The sequence below is a fragment of the Salmo salar genome, chromosome 18 (assembly GCF_965601325.2).
Source record: "Salmo salar chromosome 18, fSalSal1, whole genome shotgun sequence".
Taxonomy (NCBI): domain Eukaryota; kingdom Metazoa; phylum Chordata; class Actinopteri; order Salmoniformes; family Salmonidae; genus Salmo; species Salmo salar.
Genome location: NC_138308.1, coordinates 80,127,958 through 80,137,648, shown reverse-complemented (window position 1 = coordinate 80,137,648; position 9,691 = coordinate 80,127,958).

Genomic DNA, 9,691 nt, shown 5'->3' with positions numbered 1-9,691 from the left:
TTACAATGATGTAGTCTAACCAGGAGAAATTCAGGGCGCTAGTTACCATGACGTAGCCTCACCAGGAGAAACTCAGGGTCCTAGTTACCATGATGTAGCCTCACCAGGAGAAACTCAGGGCCCTAGTTACTTTGACGTAGCCTTACCAGGAGAAACTCAGGGCCCTAGTTACCATGATGTAGCCTCACCAGGAGAAACTCAGGGCCCTAGTTACCATGACGTAGCCTCACCAGGAGAAACTCAGGGCCCTAGTTACCATGACGTAGCCTCACCAGGAGAAACTCAGGGCCCTAATTACCATGATGTACTCTCACCAGGAGAAACTCAGGGCCCTAGTTACCATGACGTAGCCTCACCAGGAGAAACTCAGGGCCCCGACTACCATGACGTAGCCTCACCAGGAGAAACTCAGGGTACTAGTTACCATGACGTAGACTCACCAGGAGAAACTCAGTGCCCTAGATACCATGTCGTAGACTCACCAGGAGAAACTCAGGGGCCCTACCACCATGAAGTAGCCTCACCAGGAGAAACTCAGGGCCCTAGTTACCATGACGTAGCCTCACCAGCAGAAACTCAGGGCCCTACTAACCTTGACGTAGCCTCACCAGGAGAAACTCAAGGCCCCTACTACCATGACGTAGCCTCACCAGGAAAAACTCAGGGGCCCCGACTACCATGAGATAGCCTCACCAGGAGAAACTCAGGGCCCTAGTTACCATGACATAGCCTCACCAGGAGAAACTCAGGGCCCTAGTTACCATGACGTAGCCTCACCAGGAGAAACTCACGGCCCTAGTTACCATGATGTAGCCTCACCAGGAGAAACTCAGGGTCCTAGTTACCATGATGTAGCTTCACCAGGAGAAACTCAGGGGCCCTAGTTAACCATGATGTAGCATCACCAGGAGAAACTCAGGCCCCCTACTACCATGACGTAGCTTCACCAGGAGAAACTCAGGGCCCCTTCTACCATGAAGTAGCCTCACCAGGAGAAACTCAGGGCCCCTATTACCATGAAGTAACCTCACCAGGAGAAACTCAGGGCCCCTACTACAATGAAGTAACCTCACCAGGAGAAACTCAGGGCCCCTACTACAATGAAGTAGCCTCACCAGGAGAAACTCAGGGCCCCTACTACCATGACGTAGCCTCACCAGGAGAAACTCAGGGGCCCTACCACCATGAAGTAGCCTAACCAGGAGAAACTCAGGGCCCTAGTTACCATGACGTAGCCTCACCAGCAGAAACTCAGGGCCCCTACTACCATGACGTAGCCTCACCAGAAGAAACTCAGGGCCCCTACCACCATGACGTAGCCTCACCAGAAGAAACTCAGGGCCCCTACAACTATGACGTAGCCTCACCACGAGAAACTCAGGGCCCTAGTTACCATGATGTAGCCTTACCAGGAGAAACTCAGGGGCCCTAGTTACCATGATGTAGCCTCACCAGGAGAAACTCAGGGCCCTAGGTACCATGATGTACTCTCACCAGGAGAAACTCAGGGCCCTAGTTACCATGATGTACTCTCACCAGGAGAAACTCAGGGCCCTAGTTACCATGACGTAGCCTCACCAGGAGAAACTCAGGGGCCCTAGTTACCATGATGTAGCCTCACCAGGAGAAACTCAGGGCCCTAGTTACCATAATGTATTCTCACCAGGAGAAACTCAGGGCCCTAGTTACCATGATATATCCTCACCAGGAGAAACTCAGGGCCCTAGTTACCATGATGTAGCCTCACCAGGAGAAACTCAGGGCCCTAGTTACCATGATGTAGCCTCACCAGGAGAAACTCAGGGCCCTAGTTACCATGATGTAGCCTCACCAGGAGAAACTCAGGGCCCTAGTTACCATGATGTAGCCTCACCAGAAGAAACTCAGGGCCCCTACAACTATGACGTAGCCTCACCAGGAGAAACTCAGGGCCCCTACTACCATGACGTAGCCTCACCAGGAGAAACTCAGGGCCCCGACTACCATGACGTAGCCTCACCAGGAGAAACTCAGGGCCCTAGTTACCATGATGTAGCCTCACCAGGAGAAACTCAGGGGCCCTAGTTACCATGATGTAGCCTCACCAGGAGAAACTCAGGGCCCTAGGTACCATGATGTACTCTCACCAGGAGAAACTCAGGGCCCTAGTTACCATGACGTAGCCTCACCAGGAGAAACTCAGGGGCCCTAGTTACCATGATGTACTCTCACCAGGAGAAACTCAGGGCCCTAGTTACCATGATGTACTCTCACCAGGAGAAACTCAGGGCCCTAGTTACCATGACGTAGCCTCACCAGGAGAAACTCAGGGGCCCTAGTTACCATGATGTAGCCTCACCAGGAGAAACTCAGGGCCCTAGATACCATGATGTAGCCTCACCAGGAGAAACTCAGGGCCCTAGTTACCATGATATATCCTCACCAGGAGAAACTCAGGGCCCTAGTTACCATGATGTAGCCTCACCAGGAGAAACTCAGGGCCCTAGTTACCATGACGTAGCCTCACCAGGAGAAACTCACGGCCCTAGTTACCATGATGTAGCCTCACCAGGAGAAACTCAGGGCCCTAGTTACCATGATGTAGCCTCACCAGGAGAAACTCAGGGCCCTAGTTACCATGATGTAGCTTCACCAGGAGAAACTCAGGGCCCTAGTTACCATGACGTAGCCTCACCAGGAGAAACTCACGGCCCTAGTTACCATGATGTAGCCTCACCAGGAGAAACTCAGGGTCCTAGTTACCATGATGTAGCTTCACCAGGAGAAACTCAGGGGCCCTAGTTAACCATGATGTAGCATCACCAGGAGAAACTCAGGCCCCCTACTACCATGACGTAGTTTCACCAGGAGAAACTCAGGGCCCCTTCTACCATGAAGTAGCCTCACCAGGAGAAACTCAGGGCCCCTATTACCATGAAGTAACCTCACCAGGAGAAACTCAGGGCCCCTACTACAATGAAGTAACCTCACCAGGAGAAACTCAGGGCCCCTACTACAATGAAGTAGCCTCACCAGGAGAAACTCAGGGCCCCTACTACCATGACGTAGCCTCACCAGGAGAAACTCAGGGGCCCTACCACCATGAAGTAGCCTAACCAGGAGAAACTCAGGGCCCTAGTTACCATGACGTAGCCTCACCAGCAGAAACTCAGGGCCCCTACTACCATGACGTAGCCTCACCAGAAGAAACTCAGGGCCCCTACCACCATGACGTAGCCTCACCAGAAGAAACTCAGGGCCCCTACAACTATGACGTAGCCTCACCAGGAGAAACTCAGGGCCCCTACTACCATGACGTAGCCTCACCAGGAGAAACTCAGGGCCCCTACTACCATGACGTAGCCTCACCACGAGAAACTCAGGGCCCTAGTTACCATGATGTAGCCTCACCAGGAGAAACTCAGGGGCCCTAGTTACCATGATGTAGCCTCACCAGGAGAAACTCAGGGCCCTAGGTACCATGATGTACTCTCACCAGGAGAAACTCAGGGCCCTAGTTACCATGATGTACTCTCACCAGGAGAAACTCAGGGCCCTAGTTACCATGACGTAGCCTCACCAGGAGAAACTCAGGGGCCCTAGTTACCATGATGTAGCCTCACCAGGAGAAACTCAGGGCCCTAGTTACCATGACGTAGCCTCACCAGGAGAAACTCAGGGGCCCTAGTTACCATGATATATCCTCACCAGGAGAAACTCAGGGCCCTAGTTACCATGATGTAGCCTCAAGGCTCCTAGTTGTAGACTACATATATTCCTGGTCAAGTAATTTTGTCAAGAAAAACCCACACCTCATGGTTTTCATCAAAAAGCTCAGCAGTGGAATTGATCAAAAAAAATATACAGATGTAGCTCCCCCCTCTCCCCCCCCCTCCTCCTCCTCCCCCCCCCCCCCCCCCCCCCCCCCCTCCTCCCATCCTCCCCTCCCTTTCAACTCCAAGCCTCCAGTCCAAGTGTAACATTTTCTTCTGCTTGGTGTATGTACTGTATGGTTTTAATATTCATAATGTTAAAACGCCAGGTTGAAGTGTTTAGTCCCTGGTATCCCCCTCCAGGGGTGGATCACACCAGATGTATGCACATCTACATCTGTTCAGGCTGCATCCTAAATGCCCATAGGGCTCTGGTTAAAAGTAGTGCTCTATATAGGCAATAGGGTGCCATTTGGGTCTCAGCCTCAGACTCCTAATGCAGGTGTGGTTGGCATTATAACCAAGCAGAGAGAGAGAAGAATTCCCTAGGCTTTAGAGGGGTAGAGTTTAATTCAACCAGGCTCACATTTCAATTTTTAATAAATCCCCCAATATAATGACATGTGCTGGGTGTCAGTCGACCATCGCCATCCTGTCTGTCACACAGATAAACACAGGTAGGATAGAGGGAGAGAGAGAGGGAGAGGAGAGGGAGATAAGAAACAGGAGAAAGAGAGAGAGAAATATAGAGACAGAGCGAGTCAAAGGGAGGACCGTGTCATTATTGGGGATGATGTAATGTATATAGTGGGATATGTGAAATGACAGCTTCCCTTTCATTCCTCTGATCAGTGGTTTAATCCTGACAGAGGAACAGCGGGCTGGGGAGCTGAGCCGCCCTGCTCTGCCTCACTGATATGTGTGTGTCTCTCCTTTACCTCTTCTTCCTTGTTTTGTGTGTGTGTCTGTGCGTGCAAATGGATGTGATTGCGCAAGACAAGTGTGTGTGTGTGTGTGTGTGTGTGTGTGTGTGTGTGTGTGTGTGTGTGTGTGTGTGTGTGTGTGTGTGTGTGTGTGTGTGTGTGTGTGTGTGTGTGTGTGCGTGTGTGCGTGTGTGTGCGTGTGCGTGTGTGTGCGTGTGCATGAGTGTGCGTGTGTGCTCGAGTGCTCACGGCACCAGGAAAAAGTGTTCTACAGGCTGATTACACCGCCAAGCAAATGCCGCTTTTAATGAAGGAGGGGGAGAGAGAGAAAAACACAGGACATTTAATTGATATGTAAATGACAGAAATTCGCATTTGGGCTGAAGGTGGAGAGTGCTACAGCATTAACCAGCTTATGAGTTAATACATACAACATCTCTCTCTCTCTCTCTCTCTCTCTGAGAAGAAGAAGAAAGATGAATACAACATATGTCTCTTGAATCTTAACTGATTTCCTGAGTTCTTGTGTAATCAGGCAGTTTCCTGAGAATCTGCAGCTCTTCAAACCCCCGGCGCGGCGCTGAGACGAAGAGGCACGTCTTGACTTAAGAGTAAAATCCACTGGCCTTTTCTTCTGTCTTCCAGACAGACAGAGACTGGGAGGCTTTGTGAAATACACCAGATGGTGTTGAATATCTGGGAAGGACGGGGAGAGAGCCTGAGTGTGCGTGTGCGCGTTGGAGTTTGTGTTGGAGAGTGTCCGACAGCTTGTTGTAACAGTGTATCTCTATGTACCATATAAAATTGCAGAGTAGGTCGACAGAAGACAACAGCTGCCGCTAAAGGGCTCGCTATGCTTGAATAGAAACGCACTTTGTGACAACTGCCGATGTGTGAACATAAACCAAGGTTCTGTAACGCCTTCCACCACTACTTCATTTCACCCATCACTGGCAGCGGCTCGGCAGATATACTATTCAACATGAAGATCACTTTATTGATCAATTTAAACACAAGGTGCAACCCAAATTTGACTTCCGCTTTTAACCCAACACCTCCGAAAGACACACAAACGCATAAATATACAGGTTTTTGGAGAGGAGTGGGGCGCTGCCACACTGGGCGCCCCGGGGAGCTGTTGTTGTAGGGGGTTAAGCGCCTTGCTCAAGGGCTAAACGACAGGCAATGGAATCTAAGATTTGATACCAGCAACCCTCCTGGTGCCAGATCACTTCCTGATGGATTTTTTCCCGTCAGACCTGGGATTCGAACGGGCAACCCTCCGGTGGCCGGCTCACTTCCTGATGGATTTTTTCCCATCAGACCTGGGATTCGAACGAGCAACCCTCCTGGTGCCAGCTCACTTCCTGATGGATTTTTTCCCGTCAGACCTGGGATTCGAACGGGCAACCCTCCTGGTGCCAGCTCACTTCCTGATGGATTTTTCCCCGTCAGACCTGGGATTCGAACGGGCAACCCTCCGGTGGCCGGCTTACCTCTCTAACAGCTCGACTACCTGCCGCCCCAGTTGGAAAGGTAAGAAAATGTTGGTTGCAAAGAGAAAGTTCTAACAGTTTGCATGTTCTGTTCACTTCCTTTTGTCTGCCTGAACTGGAGACATATCGCTACATACCAGGGACAATTATCATTTTCACTACGGCCAATTCTTTTTTGGCTTAATCCAAAATGGCAACCTGTTCACTACTGTACTACTTGACCTGTGTCCATTGGGATACATTGTAAATACTAGTAAATCATGAGAATGTGTATATTCAACAACAACTGCTCCCCGCATCTCTCTGATTCAGAGGGGTTGGGTTAAATGCAGAAGACACATTTCAGTTGAATGCATTCAGTTGTACAACTGACTAGGTATCCCCCTTCCCTTCCACATTATTATCACTAGGCTATATTAAGGGGTTTATTGTTATGTTATTTTTCGCTCTGGGCATTGGATGGAACAGGGTCTGTTTGATTGGAAAATGATATTAAACAAGTTGTTGTGTTGTGTTCTCTCTCCAGCACGAAGCAAATAAAAGCCAAAACAAATGGTTGGTTAGGCCCCTGCAACGCGGAGGCAATGGTAGACACACACACACACACACACACACACACACACACACTGCTGCTACCGTGAATCAAATGGACTCTGATTAGAAATGATTGGCCCAAAAATCACACACAGCGGAAACCACATTAGACAGAGCTGGTTCTGCTCCAGCTTTCAGAGGGAGAAAAAACAGATCGAATCTTGAATCCTTCTCTTACCAAAATAAACACAAGATGTTTCTTTTTTTGATTATTTTACGCCACTGGAGGGAGAAAAGCCTCTCAACTATGAGACCAGAGAAAATGTACTGAGAGTAGTGGTGGACACAGTAGTAGCAACACACACACACACACACACACACACACACACACACACACTGGTGGCCATTGGAGTTACATAAAACCAATGACTGTATATATGAATGGACAAAACCATCAATCACATGACCATTAATTCATAATATGAAGATTCAATAACGCATTGAAGACAACTGAGCTACTCCGGGAAATGACGTTGCAGACTAGCTCAGTGCTGCCCCCTCTCATTGAGTAAGTCAAGTTGAAGGCCGACTGAGGACTGCAGGTTGCCATTAGCAACTAATCTATCCTTATAACCTCTTCTGTGTGCGATTAAAAAATAATTGGTTCAAGGACATACATCTGGTGTATTAGAAGCAATTACTGGTACCATGATTTGTCTTCAAAACATTTTTTTTAATTAACACGAAGATTACAATTTTTCCATTGACTATAATGGAGATTCTCTTTTCTGCTAACAATGCCTGCAGTACCGCGGTCGGCCTTGAACTTCCGTGGCTTCAAATGAGAAGGGGCAGTGGTTCTCCGCTGCGTAAAACAATCATACTTTCCCTGTTCCTCCTCAGCCAATTACAACAGTGGTGGTTGGGGTTGCTGAGCGGTTGCCGAGCCAGGTCTATGAACCAGGTAGTGTGATCCAGGTCACTGGTCACAAACGATGCCTTCAGACTCCTGGCCTGCTCTACACAGAGTGCTTTTATGCACACTGTACAGTCAGCACTGAGCAGCAAAACAGTTGTAAAAACCCTGCTATCCATTCACAGGTGTTTAGAGGAATAATAAACAGGAAAATAAACAGCGAGGCTTGGAGGGCAGATAAAAAGCCAAAACACACAGTGAAATCACAGAGAACTAGTGGGAAAAGAAGCCAAAAGGGCGCGTGGACATAAAAGCCCACCTGTGATACTTGGAAAGAGGCACTGCTCCAGTCAGTGTATGAACTGATGACAGTTATGCTGTTCCTCAGCATATTATACTACAGCAAACAGAGAACAATCCTGCTCAAACAAACTGCTATTGAAAAATAGGCACTCATTTTCCCAAAAGTGATTGAATAGAAGGTCCACTACTCCTGCTTTGTAACACTAGGAAGAGTAGCTGCTGCATGGGGATCCTGATCAACTCAATTCAACTTCATTTCTAGATGGTGAAACCGTGAGAACAGAACAGACTTGGGGTTGAATAAGCCATGGCCTACTCTGTCTCTCTCTCTAGGACTCTCTCTAACTCTCTCTGAGCAGACGTGACAGGAGCTATAATGAATGGAGAGAAGAGAGAGAGCAAGGGCGAGGGAGTGAGAGAATTAGAGCAAGAGAGACCCAGTCCTTTTGGCTGAGGCTGCGGAGGTGTTGGATGAAGGAGCTTGATCCGACCCAAGCGCAGTACCCTTTGAGCGGGTTAAAGGTGTCTTTGGACCCTGTGTGTGTGTGTGTGTGTGTGTCTGTGTGTGTGTGTGTGTGTGTGTGTGTGTGTGTGTGTGTGTGTGTGTGTGTGTGTGTGTGTGTGTGTGTGTGTGTGTGTGTGTGTGTGTGGAGCTGAAGGATGAAGGAAGAAGTGAGAGAGGGAGGAGAGATAGAAAGGGTCTCCTTTGAAAGCTCCGTGGCTGGAAGGCCTTTGAGCTAGGTTACGTTGCTCCCCTCCCCACACCGCCACTAACCCAGAGGAAACAATTAGACCAAATGTTTTGTGCCAGTCAGTCTCTTTCCCTGATGTATTATCAAAGGGCCGGAGAGAGAGACAAGAAAAGAAGGGAGAGAAAAAAAAATGAACTAGAAAAGGAATACAGTTGGTGGGACGGCAACAAACGATTCCAGCGACGAGAGGGGAAGGTCAGAGCGTAATTATGAGAGGTTAAACGCTTTTCCCGGCTTCGCCTCTCGAGGAGATTGAAATAAAAACGACTGGATAATAAAACGAGTGTGGTCCTCTCTGCTCAGCTAACATAGAAGGGGTGTTGTGGCTGTGATCTCTCTCTCTCTCTCTGTTACTACAAGCTGATGCCTTATCAGAGGAACAGAGGAGCAGTAGTACACTCTGATTGGAGTGCAGAGATACCTGAAAGAAGACCTGAGGGCCAGCTGATAGGCTGAATATTGAGCAGGGGGAGACAAGATTGGTTGGAAATAAATTCTTAGAAGGAGAGGTAAGCGGTAAGAGCTGAGTTGATAGGGAGGGATATGAGTGGGTGGCTCAGTGAAGCAGAGTTAGGGTCAATTCCATTTCAATTCGTCAGTCAATTGACTCAAGAATTGAAAAGTGGCATTCATTCATTTTCAATGGCAATTATCCCATTGTAATTCAACTTTCAATTCCACTCCCAAATTTACTGAATCAAAATGAAATTGACCCCAACCTTTCACCAGAGTGAATTTGACAGAGAGAGGGTCCAGTCCCATACAATACAATCTGGTAAAACACATTCTCTTCCTTTCTGAAGAGTGCAGTGAGCCTCTCATGGGTGTTGTAGAAGACAAGTAGTTGACCAAGCTGAGGCAGATGAGGTTGAGGATAAGGATGAGGATGTGGGCCTGCTTGGGAGACACCTCTGGGCTCGAGCTAGGCCATCGCTGCACAAGGCTCCCTGAGCAGGGAGGACAGGATGGGCTCGGAGAGAGCCGTCCCGGAGGGGACACAACAGATGGATGGGTGAGTGAGTGAGTAGCAGTGGGGGAGAGAGGGGGTGGGGTGGGAGCGAAGAGGACAGCAGAG